The 9,286-nt window shown below is 33.9% G+C and overlaps 1 non-coding gene across 1 annotated transcript; it reads left to right on the top strand.

The window, feature by feature from the left end:
- Nucleotides 1–2,445: 2,445 nt before the first annotated feature.
- On the top strand, nt 2,446–2,552 carry LOC139856268 (small nucleolar RNA R71). The gene has a single exon (XR_011761762.1). It is a non-coding gene; the product is annotated as a small nucleolar RNA R71 (small nucleolar RNA).
- Nucleotides 2,553–9,286: the final 6,734 nt, after the last annotated feature.

Genomic DNA, 9,286 nt, shown 5'->3' with positions numbered 1-9,286 from the left:
ATTTTGTTTCCTTTTACTTTAGGTAGTTTCGATACGTTTACCTAGTCCGTCCCTCGACAAAATTTAAAATTTGTCGTTTTTAAAGCGATTGTTTTAAAAGCAAAGATTTTTGGGTTTTTTAGTTTTAATTTTTTTTGGTATACTTTAGATCAATAATATTAAAAATAATGATAACAAAATTTTTCGCCCAGCCATTGGGTAAAGCAATTTCGGTTCCATGACCTAGTCTTTAACTTTCGATGAATTTTAGAAATCATTTTTTTAAACTTAATGAAATAAAGTAAATTTTGTTTTTAAATTCACACAAAACTTAAATTTAAAATGCGTATTAATTTCATACAAAATCTACAAAACAAAAAAATTCAGAATGGAGGGAGAAAACTAGTTCTTTAGTGTCTGCTAGTGGAAAAGACCAATCGAATTTCATTCTCAGAACTACACAAGAACAGAACAACTAACTCTATACATCATTTTCTTTTTAGAACATTTGAATCTCCCCACACTTAGGTAGCTGTGGTGTCAAAATTGTGATTAACTTCATTGTTAATTTCTCTTGGACCATAATCAACTTGCATATCTGTGACTTTTTCTTTAAGCCATTGGTTGGATTCCTGTGTAATATCCACAAATTCAACTAGTTTCGCCTTTTCTTTAGGCGATAGGTTGGATACTAACCGGTTACATAACTTAAAGTTCCCCTTGGTTCTAGCATCGCGAATCCATTTAATAAGCTTCTTCATTGAACTGTTAATAACGGGATCATTTAATTTCGTATCAACAACAGGGTTCTTTGTTATCAGGTCATCATTAGGTGTTACTTCATTTTCCCCACACTTAGGTGTTTTATTATTGTTAAGCACTACCGTTGGAGTTGGTAAAACAACATGGTTTTTACCAATTGTTTTTGTTGGTTCAACGATTTTGGTTGGTGGATATTTAGCCTTTCGACTCACAAAGGTGACCGATTTGTCACCATCACTAAGTGTCATTCTACCCTCTCGTACATCAAATAACGTCCCGGTGGACGCTAAGAATGGTCGACCTAAAATTAGAGGAACGTTTGGGTCCTCTTCTATGTCAATGACAATAAATTCGACTAGAAAGGTTAAATTACCTACTTGAACGGGTAGGTTGTCAGCAATTCTAAATGGGTGCCTAATGGTTTGATCAAAGAGTCGAACACTTATTTCCGTTGGGCTTAACTCACCTACTCCTAATCTCTTATATAATGAAAGAGGCATAACACTTATACTCGCACCTAAATCTGCTAGTACATCATACATGACACAATCACTAAGTAGGCAAGGAACAATAAATTCACCCGGATCACCCACCCTAGGTGGAGGTTTTGGTGGAACTGTCTTCATCGGGTTTACTTCTATTGTTTTTATTTCTTGCACTTTCTTATTCTTCTTCTTCTTCTTTCCAAAGGTATCACAAACTTTATTACCTATCACTTGCTCATACTCAACTCCTTTTCTTGGAAACGGGATGGGTGGTCTGTATGGTGCCACTACTGGCTTTACATACTCGGTTGGTGGTGGTGGTGTTGTAACTTCTTCATTGTTACTCACATCTAAAACCTTTCAATCTTCTGGAGCTGGTTTTTCAGAATTTGTTGACACCATATTAACATTCTCATTCCGAGGATTTACTTCAGTATTACTTGGTAGCTTTCCTTGTTCCCTCTCACTTATCATGCTAGCAAGAGTACCTACGTGTTTTTCTAGATTCAAAATGGAAGCTTGTTGAGTTCTTAATGACTGATCAAACCTCTCATTTGTTTGGGTTTGAGATGTAATAAAGTGTGTTTGAGATTCCATTAGCTTTTGTACCATTTCTTCCAGATTTGACTTTTTCTCTTCGGTTTGTTGTGGTTGTTTATACAAGCCAGGTCTTTGTTGATTGAAAGTATTATTTTGAGTTGGTTGGTTATTCGAACCTTGTTGGTTGTACGAGTTATTGTTGGGTCCATTTGGATTGTAAAGAATGTTTTGATTTCGATTGAAGTTTGGCCTTGGCGGTTGATAATTATTTTGATAATTATTTCCCGGCCTTTGGTTCATGTAGGAAACATTCTCACGTTGTTCCATCGTTTGTTCAACATTACAATCTTTCGTTAAGTGTGGTCCACCGCATTGCTCACAACTGATTCGTATTGCGTGAATATCTTTAGTCATCTTTTCCATTCATCTCTCGAAAGCATCTATTTTTGCGGAAACGGAATCAAAGTCATGTCGAGAATCTGCTCTAGCCGATTTAGATGAACGAAAGATATCTTTTTCTTGATGCCACTCATGAGAGTGGGAGGCTGTGTTATCAATGATCTTGTGAGCTTCAGTTGCGGTTTTCTTCATAATGGAACCACCAGCTGCTGTGTCGATGTCTTTTCGTGTAGCAACGTCGACACCTTGGTAGAATATTTGTACTATTTGATAAGTGTCTAAACCGTGTTGAGGACATCCTCTCAACAACTTTCCGAATCTTGTCCACGCCTCATATAATGTTTCATTTGGCTTTTGTGTGAACGTAACAATTTCTCCTTGAAGTCTCACGGCTTTAGATGCCGGAAAGAATCTTTTAAGAAATTTCTCAACTAAGACATCCCATGTGTCAATCGTCCCTTCAGGTAACGATTCTAACCAATCTTTGGCTTCTCCCTTTAAAGTCCAGGAAAACAACATGAGATAGATTTGTTCATCCTCAACTTCTCTAATTTTGAATACAATACAGATCCTATTAAAGGTTCGAAGATGTTCGTTTGGATCTTCTTTTGGCGTACCACTATATTGGCATTGATTAGTTACCATGTGTAGGATTTGTCCTTTGATTTCATAATATGGCGCATTAATGTCTGGCTTAATAATGGCGTGTCCTTGGCCAGTGCGTGTGGCTCTCATTCGATCTTCCATACTTAGAGGTTCCGTTATTTCCATATTTTGAAATTGTTGAATACGAATCACTAAAGGATTCTGATTTAACGGTTTGTGGTTCAGGAGGAATAATTATTGGTTCAGGATCTTGGAATTGTCCTTGAATATCCTCCGGGTTCTCAATTGTGAAGTCGGGTTCAAAAAATGGATTATCGAAAATTTGAATTGGAGTACTTAATCGACTAGATGATAATTCTAAAAAATCAACAGCGACAATATTAGCTAGATGTCTTGATCGAGTTACAGGTGGTGAACGTATGAAAGGTGGTGAACGTTTTGCTCGGTGCATTCACTGAATATCCTATTAGTTATAAAAATAAAAAAATTATATAAGTTATCAAATTAATAGACTTTTCTGATTTTACCCACGTTTCGAATAGCCAATAGATGCAGCAGGTAGCCAGGACCCTTTAAATCGGAAGCCCACAACTCGCCACTAACAAATCCAACTATTACTACGAACCAGAAAATTTTGGATGTCTATCAATTTAACCGCTTAAAATAATTTTTCGTCAAAATTTTGAAGATAAAATCTATTTCCTAAAAACTAGAGCGTCGAGAAATAAGAGAAAGAAAAAGAGCGTCGAAAAATAAGAGGCGAAAAACAAACCGTCGAAAAATAATAATAAGAAAGTAGAGCGTCGAAACTTAAAAGTCTAAAAACTAAATATTAAAACTTGCGTCTAAAGGTATTAAAGCTTAAAAGGAATTCTAAATCAAAAACGGCAATTACTTAAAATGCACTAAAATTTATTTAAAACTAAGGCGATAAGTGACGTCGTAAGATTCTAAAGCGCCTAAATCTTAATCTAAAGAAAAAGCACTTAAGGGAATTTACGGCAAAGCTTAAGAATCTAGAAATATAAAATTACTACGGCAAAAACTAAGTTTAAAACTAATTACGAATGATAAATATACAAATTACGATTAAACTATAAATATACAAATTATAACTAAAAATGATAAAAATACAAATTTTATAAAAATATTATTTTTATATTATATTTTATAAAAATATTAATCTTAATAATAATATTTAAAATTAAAATTACAAATAAAACTAAAACTAAAAACAAATATATTAATTGTAAACCTAATTAGGGTATAATAATAATATTAATTAAAAATATAACCTAATTCCGTAGTTAATGAAGTCCAATGTTCAGCCTGTCAGACGGCTCCGCGAGTGCGGATGGTGAAATGTCCCATTCTTATTGATTAAACACGTTCCATATTAATTGATTTCGTTGCGAGGTTTTGACCTCTATATGAGACGTTTTTCAAAGACTGCATTCATTTTTAAAACAAACCATAACCTTTATTTCACAAATAAAGGTTTAAAAAACTTTACGTAGATTATCAAATAATGATAATCTAAAATATCCTGTTTACACACGACCATTACATAATGGTTTACAATACAAATATGTTACATCGAAAACAATTTCTTGAATGCAGTTTTTACACAATATCATACAAACATGGACTCCAAATCTTGTCCTTATTTTAGTATGCAACAGCGGAAGCTCTTAGTATTCACCTGAGAATAAACATGCTTTAAACGTCAACAAAAATGTTGGTGAGTTATAGGTTTAACCTATATATATCAAATCGTAACAATAGACCACAAGATTTCATATTTCAATACACATCCCATACATAGAGATAAAAATCATTCATATGGTGAACACCTGGTAACCGACATTAACAAGATGCATATATAAGAATATCCCCATCATTCCGGGACACCCTTCGGATATGATATAGATTTCGAAGTACTAAAGTATCCGGTACTTTGGATGGGGTTTGTTAGGCCCAATAGATCTATCTTTAGGATTCGCGTCAATTAGGGTGTCTGTTCCCTAATTCTTAGATTACCAGACTTAATAAAAAGGGGCATATTCGATTTCGATAATTCAACCATATAATGTAGTTTCACGTACTCATTCACAACTCAAACTATATATATTTTGGAATCAACCTCAACCCTGTATAGCTAACTCCAACATTCACATATAGAGTGTCTATGGTTGTTCCGAAATATATATAGATGTGTCGACATGATAGGTCGAAACATTGTATACGTGTCTATGGTATCTCAAGATTACATAATATACAATATAAGTTGATTAAGTTATGGTTGGAATAGATTTGTTACCAATTTTCACGTAGCTAAAATGAGAAAAATTATCCAATCTTGTTTTACCCATAACTTCTTCATTTTAAATCCGTTTTGAGTGAATCAAATTGCTATGGTTTCATATTGAACTCTATTTTATGAATCTAAACAGAAAAAGTATAGGTTTATAGTAGGAAAAATAAGTTACAAGTCATTTTTGTAAAGGTAGTCATTTCAGTCGAAAGAACGACGTCTAGATGACCATTTTAGAAAACATACTTCCACTTTGAGTTTAACCATGATTTTTGGATATAGTTTCATGTTCATAATAAAAATCATTTTCTCAGAATAACAACTTTTAAATCAAAGTTTATCATAGTTTTTAATTAACTAACCCAAAACAGCCCGCGGTGTTACTACGACGGCGTAAATCCGGTTTTACGGTGTTTTTCGTGTTTCCAGGTTTTAAATCATTAAGTTATCATATCATATAGATATATAACATGTGTTTAGTTGATATTAAAATTCAAGTTAGAAGGATTAACTTTTATTTGCGAACAAGTTTAGAATTAACTAAACTATGTTCTAGTGATTACAAGTTTAAACCTTCGAATAAGATAGCTTTATTTGTATGAATCGAATGATGTTATGAACATCATTACTACCTCAAGTTCCTTGGATAAACCTACTGGAAATGAGAAAAATAGATCTAGCTTCAAAGGATCTTTGGATGGCTTGAAAGTTCTTGAAGCAGAATCATGACACGAAAACAATTTCAAGTAAGATTTCCACTCGAAATAAGATTGTTATAGTTATAGAAATTGAATTAAAGTTTGAATATGATTATTAACTTGTATTAGAAAGATAACCTACTGTAAGTAACAAAGGTTTCTTGATCTTGGATGATTACTTGGAATGGATTTAGAAAACTTGGAAGTAAACTTGCAATCTTGGAAGTATTCTTGATTTTATGAAACTAGAACTTTTGGAATTTATAAAGAACACTTAGAACTTGAAGATAGAACTTGAGAGAGATCAATTAGATGAAGAAAATTGAAGAATTAAAGTGTTTGTAGGTATTTTTGGTTGTTGGTGTATGGATTAGATATAAAGGATATGTAATTTTGTTTTCATGTAAATAAGTCATGAATGATTACTCATATTTTTGTAATTTTATGAGATATTTCATGCTAGTTGCCAAATGATGGTTCCCACATGTGTTAGGTGACTCACATGGGCTGCTAAGAGCTGATGATTGGAGTGTATATACCAATAGTACATTCATCTAAAAGCTGTGTATTGTACGAGTACGAATACGGGTGCATACGAGTAGAATTGTTGATGAAACTGAACGAGGATGTAATTGTAAGCATTTTTGTTAAGTAGAAGTATTTTGATAAGTGTCTTGAAGTCTTTCAAAAGTGTATGAATACATATTAAAACACTACATGTATATACATTTTAACTGAGTCGTTAAGTCATCGTTAGTCGTTACATGTAAATGTTGTTTTGAAACCTTTAGGTTAACGATCTTGTTGAATGTTGTTAACCCATTGTTTATTATAACAAATGAGATGTTAAATTGTTATATTATCATGATATTATGATATATAATATATCTTAGTATGATGTATATACAGTTAAATGTCGTTACAACGATAATCGTTACATATATGTCTCGTTTCGAAATCATTAAGTTAGTAGTCTTATTTTTACATATGTATTTCATTGTTAATACACTTAATAATATATTTACTTATCATTTAACATAATTAACCAAGTGTATCAATATCTTAATATGATTCATATGTACCTAGTAAGACGTTGTTATAACGATAATCGTTATATATATCGTTTTCGAGTTTCTTAAATTAATAGTTTCATTTTTATGTATATAACTCATTGTTAAAATACCTAATGAGATACATACTTATAATAAAATCATTTTAACTATATATATAACCATATATATGTCATCGTATAGTTTTTACAAGTTTTAACGTTCGTGAATCACCGGTCAACTTGGGTGGTCAATTGTCTATATGAAACTTATTTCAATTAATCAAGTCTTAACAAGTTTGATTGCTTAACATGTTGGAAACACTTAATCATGTAAATAACAATTTCATTTAATATATATATATATATATATATAAACATGGAAAAGTTCGGGTCACTACAGTACCTACCCGTTAAATAAATTTCGTCCCGAAATTTTAAGCAGTTGGAGGTGTTGACGTATCTTCTGGAAATAAATGCGGGTATTTCTTCTTCATCTGATCTTCTCATTCCCAGGTGATCTCTGCTCCTCTAGGAGCATTCCATCGAACCTTAACAATTGGTATCTTGTTTTGCTTAAGTCTTTTAACCTCACGATCCATTATTTCGACGGGTTCTTCGATAAATTGAAGTTTTTCATTGATTTGGATTTCATCTAACGGAATAGTGAGATCTTCTTTAGTAAAACATTTCTTCAAATTCGAGACGTGGAAAGTGTTATGTACAGCCGCGAGTTGTTGAGGTAACTCAAGTCGGTAAGCTACTGCTCCGACACGATCAATAATCTTGAATGGTCCAATATACCTTGGATTTAATTTCCCTCATTTACCAAATCGAACAACGCCTTTCCAAGGTGCAACTTTAAGCATGACCATCTCTCCAATTTCAAATTCTATATCTTTTCTTTTAATGTCAGCGTAGCTCTTTTGTCGACTTTGGGCGGTTTTCAACCGTTGTTGAATTTGGATGATCTTCTCGGTAGTTTCTTGTATTATCTTCGGACCCGTAATCTGTCTATCCCCCACTTCACTCTAACAAATCGGAGACCTGCACTTTCTTCCGTAAAGTGCTTCAAATGGCGCCATCTCAATGCTTGAATGGTAGCTGTTGTTGTAGGAAAATTCTGCTAACGGTAGATGTCGATCCCAACTGTTTCCGAAATCAATAACACATGCTCGTAGCATGTCTTCAAGCATTTGTATCGTCCTTTCACTCTGCCCATCAGTTTGTGGATGATAGGCAGTATTCATGTCTAGACGAGTTCCTAATGCTTGCTGTAATGTCTGCCAGAATCTTGAAATAAATCTGCCATCCCTATCAGAGATAATAGAGATTGGTATTCCATGTCTGGAGACGACTTCCTTCAAATACAGTCGTGCTAACTTCTCCATCTTGTCATCTTCTCTTATTGGCAGGAAGTGTGCTGATTTGGTGAGACGATCAACTATTACCCAAATAGTATCAAAACCACTTGCAGTCCTTGGCAATTTAGTGATGAAATCCATGGTAATGTTTTCCCATTTCCATTCCGGGATTTTGGGTTGTTGAAGTAGACCTGATGGTTTCTGATGCTCAGCTTTGATCTTAGAACACGTCAAACATTCTCCTACGTATTTAGCAACATCAGCTTTCATACCCGGCCACCAAAAATGTTTCTTGAGATCCTTGTACATCTTCCCCATTCCAGGATGTATTGAGTATCTGGTTTTATGAGCTTCTCTAAGTACCATTTCTCTCATGTCTCCAAATTTTGGTACCCAAATCCTTTCAGCCCTATACCGGGTTCCGTCTTCCCGAATATTAAGATGCTTCTCCGATCCTTTGGGTATTTCATCCTTTAAATTTCCCTCTTTTAAAACTCCTTGTTGCACCTCCTTTATTTGAGTAGTAAGGTTATTGTGAACCATTATATTCATAGATTTTACTCGAATGGATTCTCTGTCCTTCCTGCTCAAGGCGTCGGCTACCACATTTGCCTTCCCCGGGTGGTAACGAATCTCAAAGTCGTAATCATTCAAAAATTCAATCCACCTACGCTGCCTCATATTCAGTTATTTCTGATTAAATATGTGTTGAAGACTTTTGTGGTCGGTATATATAATACTTTTGGCCCCATATAAGTAGTGCCTCCAAGTCTTTAATGCAAAAACAACCGCGCCTAATTCCAAATCATGCATCGTATAATTTTGCTCGTGAATCTTCAATTGTCTAGACGCATAAGCAATCACCTTCGTTCGTTGCATTAATACACAACCGAGACCTTGCTTTGATGCGTCACAATAAATCACAAAATCATCATTCCCTTCAGGCAATGACAATATAGGGTGCCGTAGTTAGCTTTTTCTTCAATAATTGAAACGCCTTCTCTTGTTCATCCTTCCATTCAAATTTCTTCCCTTTATGCGTTAATGCAGTCAAGGGTTTTGCTATTCTGGAAAAGTCTTGGATGAACCTT

This window comes from Rutidosis leptorrhynchoides, chromosome 6 (assembly GCF_046630445.1).
Source record: "Rutidosis leptorrhynchoides isolate AG116_Rl617_1_P2 chromosome 6, CSIRO_AGI_Rlap_v1, whole genome shotgun sequence".
Taxonomy (NCBI): domain Eukaryota; kingdom Viridiplantae; phylum Streptophyta; class Magnoliopsida; order Asterales; family Asteraceae; genus Rutidosis; species Rutidosis leptorrhynchoides.
The sequence above is the reverse complement of the archived record's forward strand: the minus strand, read 5'-3'. Positions and strand labels throughout refer to the sequence as shown.